This window comes from Emys orbicularis, chromosome 5 (assembly GCF_028017835.1).
Source record: "Emys orbicularis isolate rEmyOrb1 chromosome 5, rEmyOrb1.hap1, whole genome shotgun sequence".
Taxonomy (NCBI): domain Eukaryota; kingdom Metazoa; phylum Chordata; order Testudines; family Emydidae; genus Emys; species Emys orbicularis.
Window position 1 is genome coordinate 63,866,686 of NC_088687.1, and position 18,484 is coordinate 63,885,169.

An 18,484-nucleotide genomic window follows, 5' to 3' on the forward strand; every position below is an offset into this window, starting at 1 on the left:
GAGCACTTCTGGGTTCGATTTATCGCTTCCAGACAAGACACGATAAATCGAACCCAGAAGTTCGATTGCCTGCCGCCGAACCAGCGCGTAAGTATAGACAAGCCCTCACTCATCCCGGCCCCGCGCTTCCCCTGCGTCTCCGGGCCCTCCCTCCAGCGCTTGTGGAGGAAGGAGGAATGGTGAGCCTGGGGGAGAGGCGGGGATTCGGGGAGGGAGCCAATGGGGGAAGGAGGGGGCGGAGTTGGGGGGGGCGAGCACTTCCGGGCTCCGGAGTATTTGCTTGTTTGTCCAGTGTCCCGACCTAACATTGGTCGGGACGCGGGACAAACAAGGAAATATCGGGACAGTCCTGATAAAATCGGGACGTCTGGTCACCCTACCCTAAGTATTCAGCTTCGATTTTCTCTAAAACGGTGGCAGTGCAACCTTTGCTAAAAACAATTCATGCCTCAGAACACTGCAGCAATACTTAAGTCATCTATATTTGAAGAAAACTTTGCGCTTCACTTTAAACCATTTAATTTAAAACTTAACAAACACGTGGATACTGGTCATTCTCTTTTTATTAAATCTATTATACTCACATTTTCTCCCTCCAGATTAAATGTTTGTGATTTCTTCTTTCTCTAGAATAAGCCTGTCTTTAACCATCCCAGAGCTTCAGTCATCTTAATAACAAAGAACCTGACATTTTTAATATTGTTAAAAGACATTTGTATTATATTTGCATATATTAATCTTCCCTAAACAAACTGCATATACATATTTTGTAGGAAGAAAATGTGATTAAATTAGGGTTACCATATTTCAACACTGAAAAAAGAGGACACTCCACAGGGGCCCTGGCCCTGCCCCAACTCCGCCCCTTCCCCACCCCGGCCCCGCCCCAACTCCGCCCCTTCCCCGCCCCATTCCAACCCCTTCCCCAAAGTCCCTGCCCCAACTCTGCCCCCTCCACTGAGCACCCTGCATTCCTCCTCCTCCCTCCTTGTGACCCCTGCTCGCACTCGCCCTGCAGCCCCTGCACCCCCCCGCCCCTGCAGCCTCTGTGACCCCTGCTCCCCACTCGCCCTGCAGCCTCTGCACCCCCCCTTGCCCTGCAACCTCTGTGACCCCTGCTCCCCACTTGCCCTGCAGCCTCTGCACCCCCCCTTGCCCTGCAGCCTCTGTGATCCCTGCTCCCCACTCGCCCTGCAGCCCCTGCACCCCCCCGCCCCTGCAGCCTCTGCGCCCCCTGCCTGCCCTGCCCCTGCGCCCTCCTGCCGCTGCAGCCTGTATGCCCAGGCCTGCCCTGCTCCTCCTTGCCCTGCAGCCTCTGCGCCCCCCGCCTGCCCTGCTCCTCCTCGCCCTGCAGCCTCTGCACCCCCCGGCCTGCCCTGCTTCCCCGCTCACCCGGCAGCCTCTGCCTGGCGTGGGCTTCGGACGCTCAGCGGCGACCGGGGAGGCGCGGGTCCCTGCAGCCCCGGCACACGCCGCACTCCCCGCCCCGCGCCGCAGCCTCCTTCCTGCCGCCGCCGAGCACGTTCCCCGGCCTGTCTGTCCCCGCTGGAAACAGCTCCCGCAGCACCGGGTTCCGAGCCGCGCGGGGCGACGGGGCCGCAGAAAGGGTCCCCCAGTGGCCGAGGGGTCCCCGCCCGCGAGGGAAGCCCGAGTCGCTGGCTGGACCCGGCCTCCCCGTGGTCCTGCGGGCTCGGCTGGGGCGCGCGGTCCGCCTGGCCTGCGGGGGCAGCAGCGGCCCCTCCGCCGCCTTCTGCAGCTGCGCCCCCCCTCCCCCCGCCCGAGCTCGCTACAATGTAGCCAGGGCGACTGGGCTGCGCTGCGGACCCGGCGGGTCGTGCTGGGGCCAGGCGGACCCTGGCTTATGCCTCCCTATTTTCCCGGACATGTCCGGCTTTTTGGAAATTCCCCCCGGACGGGGATTTGAGGACCAAAAAGCCGGACATGTCCGGGGAAATCCGGACGTATGGTAACCCTAGATTAAATAATGAATTGGACAGAACCCACAGCTTTAGTTTTTTTTCTTGTTTATTAATACAGAGTGACGTTTTGAAAGCAACTCTGTTGTGCTAGTGCGTGATTGCCAAGGAAAAGGTTTGGAGCTGAAATGGAACTCTAAAGATTAATATTAGATTTGAATGTATAATACATTGTGAGTAATTTAATCTATGTTTGTGAATTGTCTGAGCAGTTTACAAAGTTGCCAAGTTTAGTTATTTGAAATCATAGAATAATTTTTGGGTGTAGATTACTCATAAACAATGTGTAGGTAATAATGCTTGATACGCAAAACTCTGTTGTTAAATTTTGATTGTTTCTTTTCCTTGAATTAGAATAACAATTGGAATGAGGTTTCTAGTGAAAACAATCATATATACCAGTTCAACATTTGGTTTCTGCCAATGTACTTCTATATTCACTTAAAATGTAATTCTTCTGCAAACATTCCTCTCAGTAAACTAATTTGCTAGAATATTCACAGGAAGTGAACAACAAGGGGCTCAACAAAGTCTAAGTAACTTCCATCTTTAATTCAAATAAATATTTTCAGGTAATTTTGAAGAATTTTCACTGCTCTACTTAATATAATATGATGATAACATGCAGATCTCTGTATCTTATGCCCTGTCTTTTTTGGAATTAGTCCTAATTTTAGTCTTTGATATAGCTGAATGAGCATAAACCCATAGTATAAAGAAGGAAAGCTGCCTTTTGCACCAGTAGAAGCAGGGGTAAATTCTACTGGTCTACATTAGAGGTTTACATCAATGCACTTAAGTTGACATGTGAAATCAGGGCTAATTCCAAGTGCAGACGAGGGTGAATAAAAATCAATGATTTTTCTTTTAAATCAAATCACATTTTTTTAATTTAAATTGGATTTTTTTGATAAAATGCTTTTTGAGGAAAAAACCTATCTAAAGATAGTTTTAATTAAGATACATTATAACTCAAAGAGATCTCATCATGGAATAGGGATTATAAAATCTAATTCTGTAGTATGAGACAATATATTCATGTAATGTTTAAGAAAGGTTTTGTAAATGAGTTCCAATAGTTCATGGATTAGGGATCCAATCTTATGGGGCTCCATGGGCTTCTGCATAGATTATTTAGGTTAATCTTTCTATCTACCCAATGGGACTCAGTACTCAGTCTAGAAGATACCATCAGAGATGCTTAGTTTTGCAGTTCTCAAACTGTGGATTTGTCTCTCCAGAGATAACATGCTTGTTAACAGCAAACATGTTTTAGATAAATAAATAAATAATATATAGAGGTGAGAAATAACAGATTTCAACCCTATTGTCCCTCTCTGTATCTTATGCCCTTAAATTCAATGAATAGAAGATTGTTGGGGGTGGAATAGATCTGGACAAGGAGAAGAAGTCTGGAGATAAATGTGAGAAGGAAGGGACAGGCAGTAGAAACAAAAGTGAAACTGTTTGAGCAGCATATTCCAGAAGTCTTGAGGTCTTTCGGAGTGTGGCCTTCACTGATTTGAGAGCTATCTCTATCTCTCACTAGAAGGGAAAATCTATAATGGCAGCAGGCCATAAAAGAGACCCAGTTTGGGAATTGTGACGGGTTGGATCACAGAAACCCCCTTGGGAGCTGCCACCCGATGTACCAAGACTACCTCTGCTTCTGTTTTCCCTGCCAGCTCAGGACTCCAGCACCCTGTCTTGCTGGGTTAGACACTCCCGTCTGCTCCAACACTGACCCAGGGTCTGAATCACTTGTCCCAAAGCTGCAAGTTTACCTGAAAACAGCTCACAGAAGTGTGCTTGTCTTTAGCACTCAGATGCCCAACTCCCAATGGGGTCTAAACCCAGATAGATCCGTTTTACCCTGCATAAAGCTTATGCAGGGCAAACTCATAAATTGTTCGCCCTCTATACCACTGATAGAGAGATATGCACAGTTGTTTGCTCCCCCAGGTATTAATACATACTCTGAGTAAATTACTAAATAAAAAGTGATTTTATTAAATACAGACAGTAGGATTTAAGTGATTCCAAGTAGTAACAGACAGAACAAAGTAAGTCACCAAGTAAAATAAAATAAAATGCGCAAATCTATGTCTAATCAAACTAAATACAGATAATCAGAGATGCTTCAGTAAGTTTTTCTCAGACTGGACACCTTCCAGGCCTGGGCACAATTCTTTCCCCTGGTACAGCTCTTGTTCCAGCTCAGGTGATAGCTAGGGGATTCTTCATGATGGCTGCTCTCCTCTCTCTGTTCTCTTCCACCCCTTTATATATCTTTTGCATAAGGCGGGAACCCTTTGTCCCTCTGGGTTTCCACCCCCCCTCACTGGAAAAGCACCAGGTTAAAGATGGATTCCAGTTCAGGTGACATGATCACATGTCACTGCAAGACTTCATTGCCCACTTGCCAGCACACACATATACAGGAAGACTAAAAGGTAAGCGCAACCATCTGCAGACAATGGTCCTGGTTAATGGGAGTCATCAAGATTCCAAACCATCATTAATAGCCCACACTTTACATAATTACAATAGGCCCTCAGAGTTACATTTTATATTTCTAGTTTTAGATACAAGAGTGGTACATTTATACAAATCAGATGATCATACTCAGTAGATTATAAGCTTTGTAATGATACCTTACAAGAGACCTTTTGCATGAAGCATATCCCAGTTACGTTATCTTCACTTATTACCATATTTTCTCTAAAACTATCCCAGTTACATTATATTCACTTATTATCAAGTTTTTATAAAACCATATAGACTGCACGTCACAAGAATATTTTAATGAAGTTCCTCTACCTGTGGGTAAGACAGGCATGCATGCAAAATGCAAACAATGCAACAAAGAAATACAAGGCCTGATTGCCCAAATGAAACAACATCATGAGACATGTTCCTTCTCAGGAGGAAGCTGCACTGAAGATGATGAAAGGAACATGTCTGAACATGCAGGATCTTCAGGTTGGTAAACTTTTTTATTTCATACTTCTTTCTTAAGGGCTGCCTGTCTTCCTTCTGGACTATTCTTGAATTCTCATGTTTGAGCAAAAAATATAGTTGTTACTCTATGATACTATCATTTTAGATGCAGTTGTGATAAACAGGGCCGGCTCCAGGCACCAGCTTGCTAAGCAGGTGCTTGGGGCGGCCACTCCGGAGAGGGGTGGCAGGTCCAACTATTCGGCGGCAATTCGGCGGACAGTCCCTCACTCCCGCTCGGAGCGAAGGACCTCCCGCCGAATTGCTGCCGCAGATCTCGATCGCGGCTTTTTTGTTGTTGTTGTTGTTGTTGTGCCTCTTGGGGCGGCAAAAACCCTGGAGCCGGCCCTGGTGATAAAAAATAAATAGCTGAAATAGGCAGATCTTCCTTTTACAATTTCACCTTTAAAGTACTACTGAGTGTCAGTGAATGCGATGAGTAATACTAAATGAGCAGTATGGTAATAATAATTAAATAACTTCATTGTTATTGTTATTTTGTTTAGGAGAATCCAGGATTCTGGATTCTGAAGACTATCCACCTTCAAGATCACCATCATTTTCTATAGTTTCAGAGTTATCTGCCAATGATAGTGTTTCAGTCACATCATGTATGTCACATAGCCACAGTATAGCACCTGTAGCAAAAAGAAAAAAAAATCTCCATCATCCAGAAACAACCATAGATAAGTTTGTGAGAAGAACAAGCAGATTACAAAAAGAGGTAATTGATAAAAAAAATTGCCCGGTTTGTTTATGCAAAACTCTCCTTTCCGTATGATTGAGAACCCACACTTCATTAACATGGTTCAGTCATTAAGACCAGGATACAGTCCATCCAACAGAGCAGATGTCGCAGGCAAATTGCTGGATAAAGTATATAAAAGAGAAATTGAGCAGTGTGCAAAAGGTCTAGAGGGTGAAATTGCTAACCTGAGTCTTGATGGGTGGCGCAATGTCCACAATGATCCTGTTGTACGTGCTTGTGTGACAACAGAAGAAGGGAATGTCTTCCTTACAGAAACAATTGATACATCAGGAAATGCACACACAGCAGAATGCTTACAAGAAGTAGCAGTAAAAGCTATAACAAATTATGAAAAAAAAATTCAAATGTCTAGTACGCAGCTTGGTCACAGACAATGCTGCAAATGTATCCAAGATGAGAAGAAGTTATTTAGAAGAGAGTGAAGAGAGTCCCAGAGAGTGATGCACCTCCTAGCCAAAGACTTCATTGTTCCAGAAATAAAGGCTAATGTTGTTGAAATTGCAAAATACTTCCGTGACAACAACTTTGCAGCAGCTGCTCTGAAAAAAAGTGGGAAGAACCAAGCTAACTCTCCCACAAGACGTGCGATGGAACTCAGTAGTGGACTTTTTTGAGCACTATATCAAGAACTGGCCTAATCTGATGACAGTTTGTGAACAAAATCATGAAAAAATAGATGGCACTGTCACAGCCAAAGTTCTCAACATTGAGTTTAAGAGAAATGTTGAACATATGCTGAGTATCCTGAAGCCTATTTCTGTAGCCTTGAACAAAATGCAGGGAAATAGCTGTTCTATTGCTGACACTGTTGAAATTTGAAAGGAACTGAATGAGATCTTAAAAAGAGAAATATGCAATGACAGAGTTAAATTACAAGCATTAAAAAAACAAATGAGACAAGCATTATCTTCAGCTCATTTTCTTGAAAATATTCTCAATACTCGGTACCAGGGTCAAACCTTAAATGCTGAAGTTGAGGAGTTGTCTATGACATGGACATCCAGCAATCATCCCTCCATAATACCAACTATAATAAACTTCAGAGCTAAGGGTGAACCATTCAAGAGATATACATTTGCTGATGATGTTTTAAAGAAAATCACACCAGTGAACTGGTGGAAGTCACGTAAGCACTTGGATTCAGAGACTGTTGAAGTGATAATCTCACTTTTAACAGCAGTAGCTTCTTCTGCTGGTGTAGAAAGAATATTTTTTTCCTTTGGATTAATTCATTCCAAATTGAGAAATCATTTGGGACCTGAAAAAGCAGGAACGCTTGTTTTTCTTTTCCAGATTATGAACAAACAGGAAAATGAAGGTGAAGACAACTGAGTTAGCTGCAGAAGCCAATATTTTAAGTTTCTCATGTTGACCTGGCTGACATAGTCGGTTTGAAATATTTTTCAAAAAATCCAAATATTTAACTATTTTAGTTAAAACAATTTTAACAAAAAGAAACCTGATTTTAAAAAACTTGAATGTTTAACTAAATTCAAAAATTCATATGCTTGTTTTGTTAAAATATTATATGTTTTCTGTTCAAGAAAAAAATCCAGAATACTTAATGTTGTTATTTTAGTTAAATAAAGCAATTTAAATGTCTGTCTGGTGATGTTCTCTTCCTAATACAGCATGGCAAGAAAATGCTCCAAATATTAATGATTAACCTGTTGAATTGGAGATAGTTCACCTCCTAATGACTTCATAAATATCTGTTTCAATTAGCTTTGTTAAATGAAATTATCAAACAATCATTCATTTTCTGATATAGCTGTAAAACTAATCTGAAAAGTTTTCAAAATAAATCACTTAAAAATGTATAGTGTGTACATTCTAAAAGTGAAACCTACATCTATCTCTGAGTTGTGATGAATATGTATTAAGGTTATAACAACCAACAAGAATGCACTTTATGTTATTTCAGGTACCCATGACGTCATGTCACTAGGAAGGGGGTAAATTTGGACCATATGCATTATCTGTACATTCTGTTCAGAATAGGTGGGAATTAGGGTTGACAACTTCGTAATATTTAAAACCAGACACTCCAGCAGCAGTGCCGGAATTTCCCCTGCTTGGCCTCCTGCTCCTTGGGGCCCTGACCTGACCCACTTCTTCCCCCCAGGCCTTGCCCTGCCTCTTCCCCCAAGCCCCGCCCCATCCCTGAGTTCCCACCCCCAAAGCCCCACCCCCTGTTTGCTCCTCCCCTCCCCCAGCACTTGCTGCTTTCCCCCTCATCCCCTGCATCCCCTCTGCCCGGCTTGGGAGGGGCTTGCCTGCCAAGGTGGGGATGGGCTGTAGCTGCCTGACACAGGTAGGAGGAGGGCCCAGCTGAGTAGGGGCTGGCGCGAGTGATGACCCAGCGCTTCCCTGCCTCCCCCACCTGCAGTAACCAGACTTTGGGTGTCAGTAGATCTGACCAGACACTGTCAGGTCCCCTTATCAACCAGACACCTGGCACTCTACTTGCTATAGGCTGGTTTGTTTTCTTATCCAAATTTCAGGTGTATCCAAATCCTGAATATTAATCCTTAATGGGCATTCCAATATGGGCAGATTCGCATTTTTTCTCCCTGAATTTGTGATTGCTTATCCAAATCTGGAATGGTCACATTTTATTTGAGTTGTTTATATGAAATCTGGCTTAGCTCTTCTTTAATAAGCAAAGCTAGCACTTGGAGATCAGAAGCTTCCTGGTTTACTTTTTAACTTGGATGGAGTCTTACAAATTCAGAATCATTTCAAAAGGCAATCCTGTAGAAACTATACTCAACCTGTGCTACTGCATAGCCATAGAAAGTCACAGATGCTAGCTTCAAAGCAGGCTTATCTATGCAGTAGACTGGCTATTGTGCAGCGGAAGCAAAGATAAAACAAACCCTCCAGCTGTGTGGCAAGCAGTTATGGAGTTGCCAGGGAGAGAAAAACTTATGTAAATGAGCTTCCTAGTGCCTGTGCTCCAAAAAGGCTGATTCTTTTGACAGTTTGCTCACCTCCCTAGGCCGCAGAGCTGTCTGGAATGACTTCCCTATTTAGACCCCCCTGGGAGAAATGGTACAATTCCAGGACAATCTCTGTCATGTGTGAATGGTAAAGCATTTCAGAAAGGATTGCTTTCCTGTAGTAGTGAACAAGAATTTTTTTTTTAGAATAAGAAAAAGATATTATCTCTATATCTCCTCTCCCTCTGTCTCCCTCTGCTTCACTGTAAAGCATCTGCCCGGGCTTGAAGTACAATTTTAATGAAACATAGGGTTACCATACGTCCGGATTTTCCCGGACATGTCTGGATTTTTGGGCCTCAAATCCCCGTCCGGGAGGAAATCCCCAAAAGCTGGACATGTCCGGGAAAATAGGGAGGGAGGGGTTGCGGGGCTTGGGTCCGGGCCGGAGCCGCTAGGGCCGGCGGTGCTCGGCTGGGGGCCGGAGCCGCTGGGGCCGGCGGTGCTCGGCCGGGGGCTGGGGCCGCCGGGGCCAGGGGAGGGCCGGAGCCGCTTGGACGGAACCAGGGCCGGCGCCCCAGGGACCGAGCCGAGCCGGGCGGGAGACGCCGGGGCCAGAGCCTCTTGGCCTGGGCCGGCCGGCTGCTAGAGGGGCCGCTCGGCCGGGGGGGCCGGACTGGGCCGCGCCGCGCCCCGCCTCAGCCCCAGCTTGCCTGCTGCCTCCCTGTTTCAGGCTTCCCGCGAACATTTGATTCGCGGGAAGCAGGGGAGGGGGAGGAGCAGGGGGGCGGAGCGTTCAGGGGAGGGGGCAGAGTTAGGGCGGGGCCGGGGCCCCGTGGAGTGTCCTCCTTTTTTTAAATTAAAATATGGTAACCCTATGAAACAGTGTGTGCTGCAACTCATTCATGTTGCTGAGCTGCTGCAGTAGAAAGCCCCTATTCAATTTACAAGTCTGAGGCCGTGGAAGACAGGCTTCTCTAAAGCAAAGATGAGCATTCCTTCCATCAATCTGGATTCCAGTTCTTTGTTCAATTTTATTTGGGTCTGAGGGAGAAAATCTACTGGCTTGTTTCTTTATCTGCAGCAGTTTTCTTTGTCAGGCTGAGTTGCCTGTTGACTATAAGAGCTCTAAACTAGCTGTGCTTCAGGAATCCTCAACTGCCCTATTAGGACAGTTTTTCAGCCCCTTGGCATATCCAGAGTGGCACAAAAGGTCCAGGGCGTATGCCAGGCTCTTGCCCCTAAATGTACGTCTGTTGAGTTGATAAAGCTCTTATTTTAACTTCTGGGAAAATGGTTTTTCACAGTGCTGCATTTAGTCATTTAATTTCTCAAATCTATTTAGCACAATAACAGACATTCAGATCCAGTTATTTGAATTAAGGGTAGGCCATATTATCTGGTTGCAAACAGATACTGTACTGGAGGAAAAGTACCTGAGAAAGTGACTTTTTTAACATAGCACAAACTTGATTAGCAAAAAGAGCTTTAATGAGAAACATTTTGAGCCAGTGCAGCATTTACTAGCCACCTAGAACCTCTTAAAATTAATGGGCATTGAGGCAGAGAGAAAACAGAAGGGGTCATAAGGAATGAAGTTGGGGCACTGTGCACTTTAATTTTAAGATGCAAAATCAGTGATGTCATTAATATCTAATAAAAAGTTATCTTGCATTAATCTCTTTAATTCCAGTATTAAACTTTTTGAAGTCAATGGGAGACCTGCCTGAACTGGGACTGCAGGATTGGGTTTATACTATAGTAAAAGATTAGTACAATTCATCTCCATCTGAATCTTCAGTGTGGTGATGAGTAATACACCTCTACCTCGATATAACACTGTCCTCAGGAGCCAAAATATCTTACCGTGTTATAGGTAAAACCACGTTATACTGAACTTGCTTTGATCCACCGGAGTGCGCAGCCCCGCCCCCCAGGAGCACTGCTTTACCGCGTTATATCCAAATTCGTGTTATATCGGGTAGCTTTATATCGAGGTAGAGGTGTATTTCATTTGTTATTCAAATGTTGACAGAATACTTAAAAGCCCATAGTTCCAAACCTTCTCAGAGATAATATTGCTTTTGTTTTTCAATTATGTGAGCTGACAATCTTCAGTTTCTACTGATACCTTTATATAGAAGAAATAAATTATATTGATAACGGTTAGTTAGTGCTCCCTACTCAAATATACTGGAATAGTTTACCCTTCAAAATGGATGGTATTAGTACAAGGCTCTAAATTGACAGCAGTCAATACTGTACTTCAGTGATGACGAGAGAGTTCTGATGCCTCATGTACTCAGTCTGTTTTAATTGATAAAGATACATCTCTACATCTTATTTCATTATTTTATAAACATAACCTATAATCCTAGATTTGCACTACTCCATCTCTCAGTGGAACATAAAATCTGTGCATGCATGTTTAAAATGGCAAAAATATTGAAGTAGAGAATGTATGTATTGTTTGTCTGTACTAATGCCAGCAATTGTTACTGAAGACAAAAATATGTCATAGTGCTAAAAAATGAAATAAAATACAACCCCCACACAAAACCCAACAATGACACTGTTCTTAAACTCCAGAAGGTGGCAGCAAAAGATTTGAAAGGGATAAAATCATTGCCTTGCTTGCCAGTTGTCTATATTGTTCATGTTTCTTTTACATTATCACCGCTGTCTAATCTTTACCTGAAGTGCATGTTAATATCAGTTCTTGGTGTTTTCATATTCTAAAAAGAAGAGAGAAGACTTGTTTTTTTTAATACTAGTCACACAAAGAGGCCTGAAATCAGAAGTATTTTTTTAAAATAATCTATATCACTTATGTAGAAGATATTTGAATAAAAAGTTCAGAATTCCCAGGACTGAGGGATTGAAAATGTGTCTGTTAAAGCATAAAGTAGTAGTTGTTAGTTCCAGAACTGCATTCCTTACTCAGGCAAAACTCCCATCGATATATGTAAATTACATTGAGATGAATGGGATTTTTGCCTAAAGACTGCAGGATCCAAACACAAATGTAAATGTATTTTAAAGGTCTTGCTTATTTTTAAATTACGGAAACATAATGGAAACTAAATGCAGAAGCATAATGGAGGCATATCAGCTTCATTACTAGATAGTGAATACTTTAAAATTAGGAGTTGAACAATGGCTTGAGTCCTGAGACTTCTGACACTATAGCAAAGTATTAGGGATTCTTCTCTCCCAAGTTAATCAGGTGTTTTTACATGGAGCATTGACAAAAAACTGTTCCAAGTGATTCCAGAAACTACACTGATGAAACTAAAATAAACAGACCTGAAGTATTTAGGAATTCTGTTGCTCAAACGTTTGTGAATCACCATCGATGTCTGATAGCAGAAAAAGAGAACCTTTTAAGGCCAGAAAAAATAATACAGTGACGCATCATAAATACAATATAATTCAAATCTGCAAAGGAGTGTTACAACCAGAATGCAATCTGCTGTGATGATTATTTTTAGATGTGTATTGACTACTTAAAGACTCTGATCCTACCACTCTTGCTTGTGTAATTAAATACAGCTACTTGTGAAAGAGTTACTTATGTGAGTAAGAATTGCAGGATCAGATCCAGTATTTTGTCAGAACAATGATACACAGATTATAACTTTTCACTTCTTATATCATAAGTCAAACAATATATATCTGTGTTGGACAGAGCAGTGTTTAATTTGCTTTGATATATTATTTCCTTATGGTGAAAGTTAACCTGAAATGAGATTTAAGATACATAAACTGTTTAAGTAGCTGCATATTTCTAACTGTATAAAGTGATTTTTGTTGTTGCATGACTTGAATCTTAAAGATATACTGATTTAACTTTGTAATTCCATACCCAATTGTCCAACTATTTTTTTCAAATATAAATAAATTTAAAATCCCTAAATCCTACTCAATCTCTCAGTAACTTTTTTCATGACAATCAAATATACAACATTACACTCTCTCTCTCCCGCCACTTCCTGCATCATATAAAATAACCCTTCCTCTATAACACATCAGATTTTGGAAATCCATTCTCGTAGAATATATATAACCTTGATATATTACACTTAGTTACCTTCCTTTTCATTTGGTGTATAAAAACATTGCAGCATCCTTCCTGAAGACAAATATTTGTGTACTATAATAAATAGAACTGCACATAATCTCATGTCTGTGTTGTTATAATACTTTGTGTTTGTATTGAAACTTGTGTCTTAGTATGTTTTAAGCTTTATAATTTTCATGAGGTAGCTAAGCATTATGGGCTTGATCCAAAACCCATTTAACTCAATGGAAAGATTCCCATTGAGTTCAAAGTCTTTGGATCAAGCCCTATTATCATATCTAATTTGTAGATGGATAAATTGAAGCATATAGAGGTTAAGTTACTAGTGTGAGGTGATACATATGAATCAGTGGCAAAGATAGGAATATAACTCAGATGTTCTATCTGTCACTAGACCTTATTAATTGGGATTCCACCTATTTATTTCAGTATTTAAAGGAGTGAGCACTTCCTAACATTTCAGCAGCGCGATCTCTTTCAAGAACAACTGCAGGGAAAGTATTGCTCTGTTAATGTCTTTGCAGCCTATACAAAACTTGTAATGGGTTCTTTTCACTAGAAAAAAAACCCCCACAACAAAAGTATCTAAGGGCTTGATTCTGATTCTTTAGGCATCTATTTACCTGAGTGGGAATTTAGGTGTGAAGAAATAACAGGAGGGTCTTGAGTATGAAACGGGATCCAGTCTCCATTGGAACCAGTAATGAAGTCCCTTCAGCGATACCTAGGTGTTAACTCCCTTCTCTGGGGTTCTCTGATCGGTGAACCCCTATGGATCCCTGATTTTCACCCTGTGACCCTCACACCCATCTCTGTTTTCTCATTAGAATTGTCCCCTAGAATTGTTTGGGATCTGGGTCAGGGAGCCGTTAGCTGTGGGCAGGCTTGCGCCCACCCATCCCCAGCTTCCCAATAGGTGCTAACTCCCTGCACTCTGTCATAGTTTCCTTAATAATCATTTTCTGAGGTGAGATCCATGTCAAAATTTAGTTGAATTACAAAATGGCATTTTGAGTGAATTATAATCTCTTCCTTTTTCTATCACAGAATTCCAGAAGCAATAATACTGTATCCTTTTATTCTTCACAGTTATTTTGAGTAAACGTCATTCATTCTCAAAGAAAGGTTTGTCCAGACTATGAGCAGTATTTAATGACTGACCTAGATAACTATACTAATAGGCTTCTATGTGAATACCTTGACCAAATCTGTAACTACATTGGCAAAGGCAGAAAGACTTAGAGGCCAACCCTTCTAAACATCAATTTTGGCTCCTCCGAACTTGGTTCTAGAAAGACAGACTTATCTGTCTTCTTTGGACACCTAAATTATTCTAAACAAAAAATGATGTTAAGAAATGTGAATGTTGCACAAAGTGTACAAAAGCTAGGAAATGCCAACTGAAAGGTTGCCAAAACAACTTTGCCTCTGTCACCTGGTGCATATTCATTGCGATCTAGTCTCATTATATGATAAACTAAATTAAAATTTGTATATTAGTTGCAAAACTGCAGAACAAAACTACTTCAAGGCTAAACACATAGCTCCTTTTTATTTTTCATTAAAAGAAAGTGTCATCATCTGATGAGTAACACCTCAGCTAAGTCCCCACCTTGTTTAGAAAAATGCTTGTGTTTCAATAGGGCACAAATAAAATTTTTCAGGCATATCTGAAAACAAAACTAATGAAAGATGTCAAATTCAAAACCAACAACTTTAAATTTAACTTTATCTTCAGTCGTTCCTGTAGTGAGTCTCTTGGTGGAAAAACATAATTCCTGACTTTTCTGTGACAGACACTATTTTCGGGGTTTTCATCACCATGTTTCTAGTGCAGAGCAGCAAAATCAGTGAATGTATGTACAGATTAATTAACCATGATATCAGCATGATAATGTGGTATCATGGGGATCTGTCTACATGCATCAAATATAATAGCTGTGCTAGCATCATGGTGGTCTTCCTACTCTTACATATTTATCCTCATTTGTAAACAGATATAGAAAATCCAAGTAAGGATTTTGAGAAATGTAAGTTTTTATGAATCAGATCATTAAACTAGAATTGTATATGCTGCTTTCAAGGTCAGCAGTCAGATATATTGAAGGAAAGAACTGGAAGGTTTTTCATGTTTGTCTAATTTAGGTGTCCCCCCCCCCCCCCATACTTTAAGGCTATATTTCTTTAGGCTGCAATTTTTTTCTTAAGAGTACATGATGTGATTTAAGTAATGCAATTTATAAGAAATGACTTCCATCATTCACAGTAATCGGCACTTTTAAACTAGACAGTTTGTGACAGCAGAAAAGACTTTCTGTAAGTGTAGCTAAAGTGTCCAGTCCTGCAAACCCTTGCTCATCTATGGAGTCCCTTTATAGACAAGTGTCTCGTGAATAGTACCATTTATATATACAGAGTTTCCTCCCATGAGTAAAGGGTTGCAGAACGGGACTTAAGATGGCCCAATACTTTTTGGCCAGCATGGAAACCACAGACAAGCCTAACCATTTCATAAACATCTTGCATACTCAAAGCATCTCTAAGTGCACTGTAAAATAATGAGCTAAATACTGCTGGGGAAACATCAGCCATTAAATGCTGAGCAATAAATCTTAACATTACAGTGTGTTTCACTCAGAGGGAGAATGTCAGTCAGATTATCACCTACACTTTTCAGAAGTGCTGTGGTACCACAAACTTTCACCTGCAGAATCACCAGAGAGGCATAAACGGGACCTCAGATTAAAGACATGGACAGTATTCCACAACCGTCTAGCTCTAAGGAGAGAGCCATGCTGTCACCATTAAAATTAATCAAGTATATTAAACAAAATATATGACAAACAAAGCCAAATTAAATGGATTTATAGTCAAAAAGGTGACTGACTAATGCTCCCTGATGATAGTGATGTTTGCCTCTGCTTGTCATATAACCAGTCCTTATTTCTCTTCTAAAGCTTCCTTCCTATGATGGCTACACTAGAATAGAAGATTTAAAATTAGATTTGAATGCAGGATATGATTTTTGCCACCCTTACTCATATTGAGTAGTACTTTACATTGCAGATAGTACCTTACTCAGTGAGACTAACTACTCAACTTGAGTAAGGGTGGCACAATTGGGCCCATAATGGATAAATCAAGTATTGATCATAAACACCACTTGTTTGTTGAAGTAACTGATCATGATACGGGGGGGGGGGGGGGGGGAAGGGGAGAGCATATATTATTAAGCACCACCTAATTTTTAATGTATTTATCCTCACCACACTCCTGTGAAGAAGGGAAGTGCCATTATCCCCATTTTACAGTTGGGAATTAAAGTACAGAAAGGGTAAGTAACTTGCCCAACGTCACACAAGAAATGTGTAGTAGAGCAGAGACCTGACACCAGACCTCTCAAGTCATAGGCCAACAGCTTAGCCACTGCGCCATCCTTCTCTCTATCTAGATGGTCTGATAAGTACTTGTGTCACAGCATTACGTGGTCAATTTAATTAAAATAATTTGAAAATTAAGAGTCTTCTGTAAAATATTTTTATTACCTTGAATTATGATTACTGTAAGATATTCTTAAATACAAAAGGTAACTTCATTTTAAATACTGTACCTACTGATGTTCCTTTTAGATTTTTAACAGAGCTTTTTTGTTGTTGTTTAGCTATATCATTTTGTGTTTCTGTTTTCCATTATCACGATGCTACTATGAATGAGGTGACGTATGTTCGTACAATGAATAAATAAGCCAGAAATGATGCATGCAGGTTCTTGAAGCTCGAATCCCAGCTGCAAATGTCAATAGGATTTTGTCAGCTGTAGAAATGGCAAAATATCCAACCCTGACCAAGCAGATGCACTTATTTTCTTTTGCTTGATTTGTATCTAAGAAAAAAAAGAGTAGATTCAAATTAGAAAGAAATCTTGCTGAAAACTGTAAAGATATCTGAGTAGAACTACATGGATCTCTGAGTGTTTGATACTTTTGAGTTCCATTTCAAGGGCAAGAGCAAAAACATTTCCCACTATGAATCTTGTTTTATGGAAACACTTCACTACATGGGTTTCTCATTCTTAATTACCTTTCTTAGCTCCTACTACTATGCATCATATCACTGTTGTCTGCACTTGACACAAACCTGCATGACAAAATTTAAAGCCAAGGAGAAAAACGAACAGGCGAAATGTATTCCTTGTCAGTATATCTGCACTTTTACAATGCTAGACAAATATTATTCATATTCATCACCAGGAGTCTGAGGCTGCTGCTACTGATTAAAATGAAGTTGGAAATGCTCAGATAGAACAGTATAAGGAGCATAATAAATGCCTAAATGGATCTTAGGGGTTCAAATTAAAGTTCTCATAGTATTCCCATTCACCAATATTTCTGTTGAGCAATTGTACCTCAATATTTTCTTGCTGTGAAGGACTAGACCTATGTGCGCGCACACACACAAAAATGTTAGAATTTGACCACACATTTTTGTTTATGCATGTGTGTGTGCGCACACATGGATTAGTCCTTCAGAGCAAGAGAATATTGAAGCCAGTTGCAGACCTGGGAATAGAACCCAGATTTTCTTAGTCCCTGTGCAGCATGCTATTGACTAGGCCACACTGCCCCTCTTATTTATTAATACACTACAGCATTCTGTTTGGTGCCTGATCCAGCTCCCATTGCAATCACATGTACTTTGATAGGAGTTGGATCATGAAGCTATGAGCAGCCACACACAGCATCCCTTTCACATGCCCTGTACAATCATTTCTTATCACACCAAATAACCCTTTCAGCTTCTGTTATGGAGACTCGTAGCGTGGCAACTCTGTAACATCTGGAAGGCAGATTGTGAATGGACAACTGCCCATGTTCCTGATGCCAGCTATTAGTTTTCTGGTGTGTGCATATATGGAGCACCAGCCAGAATTTGGGGCTTATTTGACAAAACTTTTGATGCACTGATATGATTGAATTTTACATGTATTGTATTCTAGGAATATGAATTGTTTTGTATGTGTGAGGTTCCTAGAATACTATTGTAGACATTAGTATTATTAACTATTACTGTTTTTTGAAAAGCAATACATGCAGCCTTTTGACTTTTTTTGCTATTTCAAACAGTAGCATTTTTCAGTGACTAAAAATCACTTTTGATGCCTCTCCCTATACAATAGAGAAACTATAGAAAAGCTGGAATTTAGAGGCATTGTAGCCCTTGGCCCAGTGGCTGGTAAGGCTACCACTCACACAACAACAAAAATAATATCTCAAGACATCTCAATAACCTATTGGGGAGGCAAGGACCTACTAAAGGCCCAAGCATGTAGTGCTTATTCAGGCAATGCTTCTATTAAAGTCAATGGGACTTTTGCTGCATAAGCCTCAAACACCACATATAATTATAACGAATCATACAGATGGGGAGAGAGCTTTACAAGCCTGGTTCTAAAGAACCATTTTAATTGATGGTATTTGCAGATCCTTCTCTTTTTTGTGGGCTAGCTACTAAAGGGCAACATAACTCACTCTTTCTAAGGATTGCAGGATGGTGCCCTAAAATGGTAACACTTGAGAGGCTTCCATGGCCTGGATTTTGTGTAATTTTTTATGAGGATCATCCCAAATGATGATATTTTTCTCAGATTGAGAAGTATGTTGACTTCCTCCATTATTATTATTATTATTATCATCATCATCACTGTGTTGTCATCACTG